Below are 16,705 nucleotides of genomic sequence, written 5' to 3'. Positions count from 1 at the left end.
CTAGGTGGTGTAGAAGGTTCAAATGGACAGAAAGCTTACTATTGCAAAGTCAGATGTGGACACATATCAGCTGCAGAACTCTGACCAAGTCATTTACACTCAGTGCCCAGACAACTCTCTAAAGTTAAAGTTGGAGAGAAGGTGCTGATCTGCACTGGGAGAGAGCAATTGTTCACTACATGTTTCCTTTACCAATGAAGTCACAGGTCTAATACAAAAACAAAACAAAACGAAATAAAAAACTCAAAGTGCTCCCCCAAACATAAATGATTTGTCATTTTGTTGATATGGGGATTCTTTCCACCAATGCAAATTGCAAACCATTTATAATTTGATAGATGATAGGCTCTTAGATCAAGAGTTGGAAAGGACCTTAGAGAGACTATATCCTAATCTAAGAATTTTGCATACTACCTGAAACAGAACAGGTGTTTAATTAATGTTAGTTGACTTTATAAAATCACATTCAGTCTTTCTGAATATATCCTGCCTCCCTTCCTGAAAGACTTGTCCAGATAATACTCTTTAGAAAAAGATTAAAAAATTAAAAAAAAGGAAAAAAAAACAGTTTAGTAGTATCATTCAACACATTACTACATCAGGCAGTATATACAATATTCCATTCCTATAATTCCCCACCTCTGCAATGATTGAAGGGAAATGCATTTTTTAGCTTTTATTTGGATCCAACCTTGATCATTATTCTTGCACAGAATTTAATTTTACTTGTTCTTTCCATTGACATTGTTGTTATGGTGCATACCGTTTTCCTTGTGCTTATTTTATCCTATATTTATTTATATAATTCTGCCCTATTTCTCTGAAACCTTCATAAATCACATCTTATAAAGCAGTAATATTCAATTATATCTACATACTATCATTTGTTTGGCATCCTCCAGTCTACGAACACTTATTTTTTCCCAGTTTCTTTGACCACAAAACATAGGGTAACTTGTATATTGATAGATATAGGGCCTTTCTATCTGTTTTAACCTTCTGGGAACATATGCTTAGAATCAGTACCTTTAGATTACAGGTAACTATATATTTCAGGCTAAGAGAAGTAACCAAAGTTATACAGCTAGGAAGTATGAGAGGTAGAATTTGAATCCAAGTCTTTTTGATTCTAAGCACTATATTCTATTATTCCACACTGTCTCTCAATATAAATTAAAATGTGATATGTGCATAGAGTGTAAAATGCTATGCCATTTTAGCAAAAAAGGACTACTTTCTACTGAGCTATTAGCTATTATGAAAGAAGGGCACCTGAGATGAACATTAAAGGAAAGGGAATATTTCAAATGGTACTTTAAACTTTAGTCTTTAAATACTCCAAATTCATGACTTCTTGCCAAACAGTTTATAGAGGCAGCATGTTGTAATGGGAAGAGCACTGGACTTGGAGTCATGAAACTCTTGGTGCAAAAACTGCCACAGAGAGAAATTATTATATGACCTTGGACAGGTCACTTATTCAGAAACTCAGTTTTATCATCAGAAAAATGGCCTAATGATATCATCTATCCCACTGGGCTGTTTTAACTCATTTGATGAACATTTAGCTTCAATTATTATCTCTAGATAGATTCAGAAATCTATTTATCAACTTTGGGTTTTACTCTCCTGAGCTCTGATCCCAAATCATTAACTTCCTAGTATGTTTCAAACAAAGTTCTGTAGGCATGTCAAATTCAACATGTCCAAAACCAGGACATAGTCATCTATTTTCTTTTCCAAACATGCCTCTCTACTGTATACTTTTAATATTATCATGAAGTATTCTCTCTCACTAACCCCACATCCATTCAGCTACTGTATCTAGTAATTTCTTTCTCTGCCTCTTTCTCTACATTTCTCATGTGAGTTCCTTTCTTTTCATTCACAAAACTACTACCCTAGTTCTGGCCCTTATTACCTCTTGCCTGGATTATTCCAAAATCTTTCTAATCAGACACCCACGTCAAGTGAATTCTAACTCCCATCCATATTCTAAGTAGTTGTCAAAATAATTTTCTTAAAGCATTAGTATGCCCATGCCATTCCCCAACTCAAAGAATTCCAATGGTTTCTCATTACTTCTAAAATTAAATATAAATTCTGGCATTTAAAGCTCTTCACAGATTGGGCTTTTCCTTTCCTTTTTTTTTTTTTTCAAAAATGAATTATTTATCTCCATATACTGGGATTTAGCCATCTTGGCCTTCTTACTTTTTCTCATAAATAATACTGTATTTCCTATTTTTCTACCTCTGCATTGGATGTTCCCTATATTGGAAAACATTTGCCCCTCATTTTTGGTCTTGTAAACTCCTTGGTTTGCTTTAAGGCTCATTCAGGTTTCATATATTTTAGGAGACCTTTCCTTTTGTTTCCTCGTCAGCTGCTAAAGACTTCCTCTCTAAGACTACTTTCCATTTATTCTATATTCAACTTGTATGAACAGAATTATGCATCTGCTGTGTCCTTGTTATAGTTACAAGTTCCTTGGGGAGGGATTATTATTTTTATTTGTACCATCAGAGCTTAACATGGCACACAGCACTATAACCACCATTACCACTACTACTACATTCTCTCACTCCTAAGTATGATTGTGGCAATTGCTTCTTTTATTATTAGATCTCATGTCACATAAGCTAAAAGCAAAATTGGGCAGCTAGATGGTGCTGTGGTTAGAGTACCAATTCTAAAGTTCGAAAGACTCATAATCTTAAATTCAAATCTAGTCTCAGATACTTATTAGCTCTATGACAAGTCACAATTCTGTTTCCCTCAGTTCTTTATCTGTAAATTCAACTGGAGAAAAATGGTAAATTGCATTTAGTTACATTTGAGTCTGTGACCCCATTTGGGGTTTTCTAAATGCTAAGAAAACCCCAAATGGCGTCACAGAGTCAACTGTAACTAAAATGACTGAACACCAACAAAGTAAAATCACCTGCTTTTATTCTTACACAGCTTTTTATCAATTAAGTGAAATAATTGGCCAACTTTCAGCTGTCAAATTCCAAAACTTTTTTTTTTAAATAATTGAGAAACAGATTCCAGTACCAGGGCAAAAAAAGCAAATTGTAGTTGGTTAAACTGTAGTTGGTTATTACAAAAGGGAAATCTCAGTTAAAATCTTTAATGAGAAAGAAAGAAAACCCCCTTTCTCTAAGATTTAATTTAATCTCTAAGATATGGGCAGTCAGTTGGGGGAAAATTAAAAAAAAAGCTTTAAATACTTAGCTAAAATGTTCAGTCTCTTAAATCTTTTACTTAATGAGGATGCTTTCAAAAGTCAATAAAATATTAAAATGATTTCACAAATCCCACCAACCACAAATCAAATCCACAAATTAAATGTTATAACTATTTGCCTATTAAATCATTTCAATAACCAAGAGGCTAAACATAACAGCGAACTCTTGGGTATTTCCAAAAGAACCCTAAGGTTATATAGTTTTCTAGGGTCTTAGACTTCGGTGAATGTTTGGAGCAAAAATTTTGTGATAAAACAGATGGCACACCAGAGCTTTGCCTCATGAGGAATAACAGATGAGGAGATAGAGGCTTTCAATCTGGGGGCAGAATACTGGGTGATCAGAATCCCAATCACACTGTAGATGATGATAAAATATAGTAGCGGAAGGATGAATTAGGACGACATGCTGTGTTTTATCAATAAAAGTAATGGCAAGAGATATATTTCTTACAATTATTTAACCAGAAGAGAGCTCCAAAGAATGATACATTCTGCTTATAAAGCAGTGTGAAGTGGGATAGATCACACTGTCAATGTAATGGCCCAGTTTGCTGCATTTGTATTAGCCACAAGATTATTCTTTGTATTCATTCAAAATGAATGAAAACATATAAAAACCGATCCTGACTATAAATCCTTTGCTGCTGGAAACCTTTTGTCATGCTTCCCCTTTCCTTCTTTGTTCTTTAGCCTGGGACAGGACAGAGAATTGAACAAATAGCTTCCTTTGCACAGAAACTGTTTATTATCATGCAGTTCTATACGGTGTAAACCAAAAGAGGATATTTTCCCCTGGATATTAAGAACAAGATTTCCATTTTTGAAAAACAGTGTGGCATCGAATAGGTAATGCCATTATAACTCAGTTTAACACAGGGTAAGTGAACAGCAAATGTGGTCTAATTTATGTGAGGAAGAAATTATAAATTATTTATTCCCTATTATAAATGAGGCTATGTGGTCAATACACTTCCTGTATACAAGCCCCACAGTAAGAATGTAATCATAGATTACTTATTAATTATCAACAAGGTATTGAATTACTTCAATTACAATTCTGCCAAAGAGTTTTTGTTTTGCAACAGACTAAATAAGAGTTTCTTCCCCCACCCCCCCATTTTTAAACATTAAAATCCTTATGGCATTGTGGCATAGAAGATAGGAAGGTGATCCTGGAGTCAGGAAGACCTGAGTTCAAGTCTCAGCTCTGACACATATCGATTGAGTCTTCCTGGAAAGTTACTTTACCTCTTAGTGTCTGAAACAAATCAAAGACTATGAATCATGGAGAAATTGTCAGTCTTAATCCCACAGCTACCCTGAGGAAATCAACAGCTCCTTTTTTTAATATTAAATTTATCTGCATGTATTTTATTGCTCCTTAAAAGTTTCTTATGAGCAGGGATTATATCTCATTTTTATCTGTAGCTTTTCACCTTTGTATATTTTACTTCATTATCTGGCACAATGTGTTGGTCTTTAGTCAGTGCTTTTATTAAGCCTCAACTAAAATTCCATGTTTTACTAGAATATTTCCTTAATCCTGAGTTCTATTGTCTTCCCTCTGTTAATTATTTGTTATTTATCTTACATGTAGCTTACTTTGTATGTATTTGTTTTCAGGTTATTTCGCATTGGACTGTAAGCTTCTGGAGGTTGAGGATGGTCTTTTGCCTCCTTTTTTTATCCTCAGCACATAGGATAGTACCTAAAACATAGTAGATACTTGTATATTGATTACTGAATGAATCTTGAATATATTGAATGAATGTTGAGTAAAACAATATGAATTTATTGAATAAAGATGGAATATCAATGAATAAAGTGTGGGTGTGGAATAGTATTTTTCTACCTGAATATTTTGTTCCTTTATATTTTTATTATTATTAATCATACATATACAATTTTAATAAAAAACATAGTACTGTTTTTTTTTCCTAGAGAAGTGGGATGAGGTTACTTGAACATAGAAGATAATATACACAATTCAGTCTTATTTAAAGTAATATTATATTTAGATTAAACTTTAAGGCACATGAAGAATTTTCTTTATGTCCCTGTTAAGAATATTTTCACTAGTAAGAAGTAATAAGTTGTCTGAGCTACATAGCTAGAACTTTCCTATTCCCATTTATAGATGAGGAAATTGAAAGCTAGAGAAATTAAATGACTTAATTATAGCCATATGCTTAGTATATGTCAACATTGGGCTGAGAATCTAGATTACCTAATTCTAGAATCTAGTGATTTTTCATTCATTCTTTTTTTTTTTTTTTTGAAATAGTAAACTTTGAAAAGTAACATAACAATGAGACCACATAAACAATTTTGGGAATGTAAACAAAGGATACCAAAATTTATAGGGAAAAGTTTGTGTCTTTAAATACTTGAATCAATAAAAAGTCAGATCAATAATAATCCCCAGAGATCCCTGCACCACACATTGAAATCATTGGTATAAACTGTAGTCAAATTCCAATTTTTTTTTTTTGCTCATGTTTTTTCCCCTTTTACACTCTAGTGCTTTTCCCTGGATACTTACTACTCCTTCTACCTTATTTCTTTGGTTTTTAAGGAATTCCAGCAATTACTGTCTTTGGTTAAAGTCTAAAGACCTTTCTTTTTTTAAAGATTTCAGAAAAAGACATTTCATAGCTTATCTCATTTCTATTAGTATACAAGTGTCTGGCAAATTGTAGGTGTTTAATAAATGCTTATTTACTGACTAAATGTAATATAAATAATTAATATAAATCCTTTTTGTCGTAGTTTTAGTCTGTGCATGTGCATGGCATAATGGAAATTATTATTGACTTTGGACTCTGGGCTTGAATTTCTTTTTGCCCAAAGATGGAAACAAAAATTCATTAAGCACATATTACTTATTGTACATTGTGCTAATTTATTATTATTTTTTTTTACAAATATTTCATTTGATTACCACAATAAATTTAAGATGTAGGTCCTATTGCCATCCCCATTTTACAGTTGAACAGAGGTAAAGAAACTTTCCCAGTGTACCAACTAGTAAGCATCTCAAGCATTTTATTTTATTATTATTTTTTATTTTTTAAAGCTTTTTATTTTTAAAACATATGCACAGATAGTTTGACAACATTGACCTTTGCATAGCCTTGTGTTTCAGATTTTCTCTTTCTTCCTCCACTGTTATGGACCAGAACTCTGAACTTGAAACTACGATTCTTACAAGGTGCTAAGTCAGTGGACTTGATAAAGACAATGATCTAGTTTAGGATGGTGCTTAATAGTTCTCTAAGTTCAGCATAATTGATTTAATCTTACAACAAATAGTGGTTTCCTAGTGATATAATGATTAGTTTATACTCAGTGTAGAGCATATAAGCTAGGAGCTTCAGCCAGATTCTTTCAGAGCTAGAGAAAATCAAGTGCACTGGAGGCTGAAGCACAAGCCCTTGGACTCAGATTCATTCATTGCATCTTACACCCTGTGGTGGCAGATCTGTCCTCCTGCATTTTCTCCACTGAAATCAAGACTCCAGAAGGCCTTTAAGAAAGCTAACCAGGCTCCATGAAAGGCAACAAGACTTTGAAAGAGATAATAAAGGATTTGGACTTTAACCCCTGGCTACTCTTGTGGTGATTACTGAACTGAAAAGAAGGCTGCTCCAAGACTTCCAGAAAACCACCAAGAACATTACATCCCACCCCCTCCCCTAGATGGCAAGCAATCCAATATATATTTATTAAACATATTAAAATATAAATCAAATCCAATATGTATAAACCTTTTGATACAATTCTCTTGCTATGCAAGAAAAATCAAATAAAAAAAGAAAATAAATGAGTAAGAAAACAAAATGCAAGCGAACAACAACAAAAAAGACTGAGAATGTTATTTTGTGATCTACATTCAATTCCCACAATTCTCTCTCTAAGTGTACATGGCTCTCTTCAGCACAAAATCATGGGAACTGGCATCAGTTATCTCATTGATGAAAAGAGTCACATTCATCAGAATTGATTGTCATATAATATTGATGTTGCTGTGTACAATGATCCCCTGGTTATGCTCATTTCACTTAGCATCAGTTCATGGAAGTCTCTCCAGGTCTTTCTAAAATCATCCTCTTGATCATTTCTTATAGAACAATATTATTCCATAACATTCATATATCAAGCTGAATTTTAATCCAGATTTTCTTGACTCCAACTCCAGTATGCTGTGTCATCCCTGTGCCTGTGTTATTTACTTATAAGAAACCTTGAACATTACCTTGAAAGTAATGAACAAAATGACTTCTTAGATTCCTTCAGGCCTTAATTCTCTGGTTCTATATTTTTTAAAATTGACATCTCTACCTCTTTCAAGGTAGAGCCAGTATGAATGAATAGCTCACCCCTTTTGTTTCTGTGTCTGTCTGCCTTTCTTTCTTTCTGACTCTATGTCTTTGTGTCTCTGTCTCTTTATCTGTCTCTGTCTTTCGCTGTCTCTCTATCTCTCATAAACACACACACACACACACACACACACACACACTCACACACACACTTGTCCATACACATTTCATGACTCTAGCTTACCTCCAAATCTCATTAGACATGAATTTCCTTTAAAGCAGTGTTCCTTCTCTATAGGCAACCCTCATAGTATCAGCTTTTCCAGGCTCAAGTGATTACCTGAAGAGTAAAACTATTTATAGACTCTCAAAGTAGACTCTCTCAGTTCCATCTTATCTTTTCTTGCATGAGAAGAAGCATGATCTGAGATACCAGAGAACTAGCTCACATTTAAAATTTTTTTTTCAAAAACCAAGCCAAGCCTAAATTATTGTAGGATGCCTGAATGACCCAACTGTTAGAAAATCCCTGCCCTTCTCCCCTAGAGAGTGACCAGAAGAAGAGCACCAATATCCTCATCCAGAAACCCCCTTTTTATCACTTCCTTCTTTTCAAAGGTTTCAGGTATTCTATCAAAGTAAACTTGCTCTGGCAAAACCTTGTTTGAAAAACCTTCTGCCCAAACTAATAATAAATTTGGAACTAATCTTAAATTTTTCACTTGTCTCCTTGAGATTAGTAGTGATTCATGTTTTCAAAGGGAACAACTGATTGGAGAGAAATGGGGTGTTAATAAATTGATAGGGTTATATAATGTACACCTCACAATGAGATTTTATAACTCAAAAACAATCTTACTAAACACACTTATCCAGAAGGGTGAAAAGAGGGCTAAATTTGGAAATAGAGACCTATATAATTTTAGACAAACCACATAACCTCAATTTTCTTATTGTAAAATGGGGATAATTACTGTAGTACTCAGCTAACATAGTCTTTGTGAGGATTAAGTGAAATAATGAATGTAATATACTTGTACACTTTAAATATATGTCAATTATTATATTATGGCTATATTATTATTACATGTGGCAGATCTTCTATAATCCTAAACAAAGACTGTTCCAATGCTTTATATGCATTATGCCAATTTGAATGATTCCTCATTTTGTAGTAGAAGACTGAGTATAATCATTGGTTAAATACTTCTTAATTTCATTGAAAAATTTCAAATGTACTCATTGCTTAAAAATGGTTTCTCGGGACAGCTAGGTGGTGCAGTGGATAGAGCACCAACCCTGAAGTCAGAGGGCCTAAGTTCAAATCTGGTCTCAGACACTTAACACTTTCTAGTTGTGTGATCCTGGGCAAGTCACTTAACCCCAAATGCCTCAGCAAAAAAAAAAAAAATGGTCTCTCAAGCTTTTTAGGATTTTTTTTTTTTTAAAGGGGAGCTAAGTGGTACAGTGGTTAGAGTATTAGCCCTGGAGTCAGGAAGATTGGAGTTCAAATATGATCTCAGATTTGTTGTGTGACCCCAGGCAAGTCACTTAACACTCTTTGCCTCAGTTTCCTCATGTTTAAAATGAGCTGCAGAAGGAAATGGCAAATCAATTTAGTATCTTTGCCAAGAAAACACCAATTGAGATCACAAAGAACAATTGAACAAAACTAAACACAAATCTTTAGAGATTCTTTTAAAGTGATTTCTGGTGAAGCAGGACTTTTTCTCTTACTAGATCCTGACACATTCCTGAAGAAAAAATAGACACAGATATCCTTTGCTCAATAAGGAAACAATTCTCCCTAACTATGAACTTCAGGCAGCTTCTGTCCTTGGCCAGATTTATATTCTATGTGCTCTTTAACCTTAAGAAAAATCCAACAGCCTGCCCTTGGATGAAAAATTCATGAAGTTTCATAACATTCATTACCATTTTATGATTCTTTTACTTGATATAACAACAATCCTTTCTAGTACTCTATTAAATCAGCAAGCTAACTTCGTAAATCACTAGCCCTAGTGCATGAAACCGTCACTTGTTAATGTCTTAGCTGTGTTGTAAAGCGTGATCTAGCATAGTGGAAATTCAGGATGCCAAAGATAGTGGAAATTCAGGCTGCCAAAGATAGGGGCTATTTACATCACCTTTCTTCCACATGCTAATTTGTTTGCTAAAATTCTTGCTTAATTCTCTCTCTGTTATGGGTTTCCCAAGTTCTATAACTAAGTGAGAAATTTTCAATGGTCTTAGAGAAATATGTTATTTGAATACAAAATGTGCAAAAAGGTCAGGAAACCCTCTCTTTTAGTTAACAGAACAGTTTCCTGGACAGGAGAAATAAAATCCTTACCTTAAAATTTACCATGACTCACTATTTAACTTTAGGAAAGTCTTAACTTTAATATGCTCCAGTTCCCTCAGCTTTCACTCAAGGTGGTTATTGTATGTTTGTATTGTATGTACTACACAGTTCTGGAATTATGAGTTCATAAGTCTATGTAATAAGTAATATGGAAACTTCCTCAACTTTCAGTGTTACTTGAGACCCTGAGAGATTGTCCGTGATTACATAATTAGTGTATTTTAGAGTTAAGTTGAGATTTGAATGCAGATCTTATTGTCTCCAAGAATCAAAATTTCTGGACCAAAATTTACTAGAGGAGAGGGAATATGGCATATCAGACAACTATGATCCCAGAATACCAGATAAAATTCCTTACAGGTACATAATTATGCACAAATAATTGAACATGAGTGAATAATACCTTCTGTCCTCTGAACCAACTAGACAAGATTTGAAGGAATGTGTTCTGTTCTGGGTGCCTCCCTCATTTTAAGATCATTGATAAGATGCATAGTATTCAGAGAAAGTCAATTTGAATGATAATGAAAAACTTGAGTCCAATTTAAAAAATGGGTTGGATAAAGGAACTGAGGATGTCTAGCTTGGATAAGAAAAGCCCAGGGAAGGACATGATACATATATTCAAGTATTTAAAGGATTGACATGCTGAAAGAGAAATCAGACTGGTTTTGTTTGTTTTTAAAGTACAAAACAAAGAGAGTAAGTGGAAAGTTGTAAAGAAGTAATTGAAGCATGACATAAAAAAAAACATTTAATTAGAACTAGTCCAATGTGAAGAAGGTATCCTCTCAGTACATATATCTAAGTCAAAGTTAGCATTAACTTGCCAACTAAAATGTTGAAACTTTTTTGATAAGTGTAGAGGGCTGAAACTATTGGGTTGATGCACTGAGGTCAGGATTGCTGAGTGCTTGAGGCTAACTACTGATTTGGACAGTACTCTATGGGCATATGCTTGGAAAATGTCCTTTCCACTATCCGTACTGGCTCAATGATTGGTGTATAGAGGATTGTAGGAGGGACTAGGGGATGGAGTAAGAGGAGCCAGAAACACACACTTGGCAGTAGATGAGGGAGAAGGTGGTTGCAGAGAATCTGCTTCCATCCTGTTCAATCCTGAGTCTAAGACCAAGAATAAAGACGGACTTTTGCTTATCCTGACTCCGTCTGATTCTGGGGTGTCCTGGGTGCGAGTGCGGTCATTACATTTGGCGCCCAAGAATGGGAACCAAGGACCCTAACTTCACTGAAGAAGTCTCCAGTGACCAGGAAATAGGGCGAGCATTTAAATAGACAAACATGGAACTTACTTTGTTAAGGGCTAAAATAGTAACCTTTTTCTAGCTACAATGGGGCAGATATTGGGAAAAAAGATTCTCCCCCAGCCCTAGCCCCGGCGCCACCCCCACACTCACCCCCATCCCAAGCAGATGCCAAAGAAAGCATGCTTAAGCTGATCAAGGGACAAGGCTTAATTACAACTTGGGAACAGATTGCTAGACTCTTGGATACATTAGAACTCATGTCCCCTTGGTTCTTAAAGGAAGAAGAGATAGGGCTAGATAATTGGAAGCTGGTAGGAGACTAATTATGTGAATACTACAATGATAAAGGTACTCATTCAATTTCCAAGGAGACATTCTATACATACAACATAATACAATTGGCCTTAAAGCCAGTAGAAAAAAGGAAAATTCTAAAAATGGTCAGATGAGGAAGTGTGAGGAAAATGAGGAGGACAAAGGAAGGAGTAACAGTGATATCACCAGAGGGCATGAGGAGTTAAGTGAGGATGAAGGGCATGGCAAAGGGCAGGGTGAAGGGCGTGGTGATTCTCGCTCTCACAAAGCAGCTTCAATCCCCCCTAAACTGGAACTGGTTCTTGACATACCCCCATCTATTTCACCTTCCAGAATGGAGGGGGAAGGAGTAGTAGTAGGGGCTATAACACCACCATCACCTCCCCCCAAAAAAAATCACCCCCTCCTATGACTAGATTGTTAAAGCCAGGGAAGAAGGCCAGAATTTAAGTGATTTGCAACTGGAAATGTATCCAATGATTCAAGAGTTTGACTCTTCAGGTCAAGAAAGTAGAAGATACACTCCTTTTGATATAGAATTCCTCAAAGACCTGAAAAAAGCTTATACTCTTTATGGGACTACATCAGCTTATGTAAAGATGTTATTACAGAATTTAGCTTATGAAGTCTTAACCCTTAGGGACTGGAAGTCTATAGCAAGGACATGCTTAGAACCTGGACAAAACTTGTTGTAGCTTTCTGAATATAGTGAGCTCTGTAGGATACAAGCCCAACAAAACAGTCAAAGTGGACTTAATCCTCTAATCATCTGTGACCAACTAACAGGCATAGGTTCTTCTGCAGACATTTCATTACAGATTTTGGGCATATGGGAAAATTGCTGCTGCTGCTATCAAAGCATGGACTTCACTTCCCAATAAAAGTGACAAGGGTGAAGCCTTCACAAAAATAACACAAGGGCCAAATGAACCCTTTGCTGATTTTGTGGGACATCTGCAGATTGCTGTCATGAAAACTAATGGTGAAAATGCAGTAACAGACATTATAATAAGGCAACTTGCTAAAGAAAATGCTAATGAGATTTGTAGAAGAATTATACTAGGACTACACAAGGATGCTCCTTTAGAGGAGCTCATAAGACACTGTGCCACAGTGGGCACAAAAGTCTTTTATAGCCAGGATATGATGCAGACTTCCCCAAACCCAAACATAGGGAGACAGGGTCCCTTTTGGCAAGGGCTTTCCAGAGAGATTTGTCAATGCTTTCAATGTGGTAAAGTAGGGCATCTGAAAGCTCAATGTTGGCATACAGACAGAGTGAGACAACAGGGTGGGAGAACAAGACCCAAAACCCCATGTCCAAAATGTAACAGAGGCTTCCATTGGGCCTCAGAAGGTAGATGATTCAGGGGAATGGTATGAGAGGCCCAGCCCCAGGGCCCAAGACAAAAAATACTTGGGGCATGATGGCAGCTGATGCTACACCCAGAGAGTGCCTATAAGTCCAGTACCCAGACATGACTAATCATCCAGGAAGCCATATGATGGGAGAAGGGGATTATACAATCAACCAGCCAGAAAGCAACCTGATGGGAGAAAGGGATTACAATTGGGGAGAATAGAGTTGTATGTAGCTGGGACAACTGACATACCCCCTGAAGAGGTGAAATCTATTCCTCTCCAGCTTATATATTCCTTACCTCCAGGCACAGTAGGCTTGACCATTTCACCTCCTGAGAGTACTTACAAAACAGTGTTCATCCAAACACTGATGTAGGGAACTGGGGAATGTGTAGATAATATCCCAGCCACTAATACAGGTAGACGATGTGGACTTATCAACCAGGAAAAGTAGTAGCATCAGGTTTACTAATACAGAACCCTGATACACAATCTGGTGATAGTTGCCTAGATTCTGACTCCAAGGAAAAAAATGCAGGAATATACTGGACAGCAGCTGTGACAGCCGATCGACCTATGCTTACTATCTATATAAATGCTATACCATTGGAAGGATTGGTAGACACAGGTGCAGATCATACAGTCATTAGAAATGCCAACTGGCCCAGTCACTGGCCAAAGATTAAGGCAGACATGTACATGTCTAGCTTAGGGGGATCAGTAGCAGCTGAAGTTAGCGCTACCCCTTTGAGATAAATATTTGAAGGTAAAACAGGAGTTTTTACTCCTTTTATTGTTGAAGAAATCCATATCAATCTGTGGGGAAGAGACGTTTTACAACAATTAGGATTAAAAATGAGTACTTTGATTTTTTGGGCAGAGTTGCTGTTGAAGGCCTGCCAATACTTTCACCTGTTCCTATCCAATGGAAAACTGATACACCAGTGTGGATAGAACAGTGGCCCTTAGGTAGCGATAAAATTCAGGCCTTATTAGATACAGTACAGGAGTAACTTGACCAAGGACACTTACAACCTTCTCTAAGTCCTTGGAATTCCCCAGTATTTGTTGTAAGAAAGAAATCTGGAAAATGGAGGATGCTGACTGATTTAAGAAAAGTAAATGAATAGATGGAAACTAAGGGATTAGCCTGGACTTCCATCTCCTACTCAAGTGACAAGAGAATGGCCTCATTGGGTTATAGACATTAAGGATTGTTTCTATTCTATCCCTCTGGATAAGGAAGATATGAAAAGATTTGCCTTTTCAGTGCCCAGCGTTAACTTAGCTGAGCCTTATAAAAGATACGAATGGATAGTTTTGCCACAGAGAATGAAAAACAGCTCCACTATGTGTCAAATATATGTTGTTGCTGCTCTTATTCTAATAAGAAAAGCATTTCCAAAAGTTATGTTATTTATATTATATGGATGATATATTGGGAATGTGCATCTGAGGAACAAATGTTAGAAGAATGTCTACAAAAGATCATGGAAACACTAAGATACTACAAATTGCACATAGCTCCAGAAAAAAAAATTCAAAGACATACTCCTTTTCATTATTTAGGATATGAAATAGATCCTAAGATGCTCACAGTACAAAAATTTTTCTTAAGAACAGAGAAGCTAAACACCTTAAATGACTTTCAGAAATTGATAGGAGATATCCAATGCATGCGTCCAATGTTAGGCTTGACTACCTATCAATTACAACCATTATATGACATTTTAAGGGGAGACAGTGCTTTAAACTCACCAAGCCAGCTTATAAAAGAAGCTGAAGAGGCTTTGAGAGAAGTTGAACTGGCTTTATCCAATGTGGTTAAAAGGTTCACTCAAAAACCCTTGGAAATATCAGTTTTTGCTACACAAGAGACACCCACAGCAGTCCTTCATCAAGGAGACAGTGTGATAAAGTGGGTGAACCTCCAAGTTCAACCAGAACAAAGCATTATTTCTTACCCAGTGCTTGTGGCTAGAATTTTATTAAAGGCCATTAAGCGAGCAGTACAATTATCTGGGATAAGATCTGACGAGATATACACCTTTTATACTAATGCACAAATTAATGTATGCTGTGAAACCATCCCAGAGTGGGAAATTATATTGGCCATGGTTCCAAATTTTGCACATGGGTCTCCATTAAAGATAACCAGACTATTAAGTTCCTCTTAAAGGACCAACTATCTTTACAGATGCATCCAAACATAATATTTGTGCTGCATACTCTCATGACTTAACTATAAAGAGAGTAATCAAAACTCCTTTTCAGTCCACTCAGCAGAATGAATTATATGCAATCATTCTAGCTCTTACTTATTATCCAGGAGATATAAATATAATATCTGACTTGGCCTATTCAGTAGGTGTGGTACAAAGAATTGCCACAGCCCAAATAAAATTTGTAGCCTCTAATATATATCAGCTCTTCAAGGAACTTCAAGAGCATGTGAGAAAGCATCCAGGTAAGATTTATATTTTGCATGTCCACTTGCATAGTGGACTTCCAGGACCAATTTTTGATGGTAATTCAAAGGCAGATAGCCTTCTAACTATGCTGGCCAATACTCCTTTATTTTCAAGAAGCCCAGGAATCTCATTCTAAATATCATCAGGCTGCTCGAGCTTTACGTTTGCAATTTGGAATAACAAGAGAGGAAGCAAGGAGCATAGTAAAAGCCTGTACAGCTTGCCTTCCTTTCCATGCTCTTACCCTGCCTCCAGGGAAAAACCCTCATGATTTGAGACCCAATGAAATTTGGTAAATGGATGTGACCCATTATAAATCTTTTGGTGGTCTGTCTTTTATCCATGTTGTGGTAGAAACTTTTTCAGGATCCACTTTTGCAATACCAGCAGCAAAAGAGACAGCCCGAATGGTCACTGAATTCCTTATACAAGCATTTGCAATTATGGGTGTGCCACAAGCCATAAAAGCAGACAATGGACTGGCATCTACTTCTAAACATTTTTCACACTGAGAAGTCAGGGATGGCATGACCACCGGTGTTTTAAAACAAAAGAAAACAGGAGATGTAGAGGGCTGAAATTATTGGGTTGATACACTGAAGCTGGGACTGCTGAGCACTTGAAGCTAACTACTGATTGGACAATACTCTATGGGCATATGCTTAGAAAATGATCCTTTCCACTATCCGTGCTGGCTCAATGATTGATGTATAGAAGATTGTCAGAGGGACTAGGGGGTGGAGTAAAGCTAGTCAGGGACACACACTCTTGGCAGTGGATGAGGAGAAAACAGTCACGGAGATTTTCCTTTCATCCTGTTCAATTCTGTGTCTAAAGACTGAGAAGAAAGATTAAGGACTTTTGCTTAAACTGATTCTGGCTGATTCTGGGGTGTCCTGGGTGCTAGCATAGTCGTTACAGATATGGTTTCAGTTAAATGGCCACTAAGATCCCATCCAATTCAAATTCTGTGATTCTTTAATCTCTGTGTCTCAAGTAACTTTTCTGTTACGTCTGTTACGTGCATACTCTACCTATGGGTTGCAACCTGCATGCCACTGCCTGGGAAGTTGACAGTCAGTTCCATCTTATCTCTTCCCATATGAGAAAAACATTACCTCTTATGTATAGAGAATGTTATCTTAGAGATCATAGATAGTTTCAAAGGAATTAGAAGACACAGCTCCTGTGCTCAAAGAACTTAGAGATTTTGTAGCCTCTAGAATAAAACATAGTAAATATAAACCATATCTTTGACATTTCAGAAAAAATTCTAATGTAACTGCTACAATTCAGTTCATGATAAATATGGAAATATATTTAGAACAATTGCACATGTTTTTTAAATT

This window comes from Antechinus flavipes, chromosome 3 (genome assembly GCF_016432865.1).
Source record: "Antechinus flavipes isolate AdamAnt ecotype Samford, QLD, Australia chromosome 3, AdamAnt_v2, whole genome shotgun sequence".
Lineage (NCBI taxonomy): Eukaryota > Metazoa > Chordata > Mammalia > Dasyuromorphia > Dasyuridae > Antechinus > Antechinus flavipes.
The sequence above is the reverse complement of the archived record's forward strand: the minus strand, read 5'-3'. Positions refer to the sequence as shown.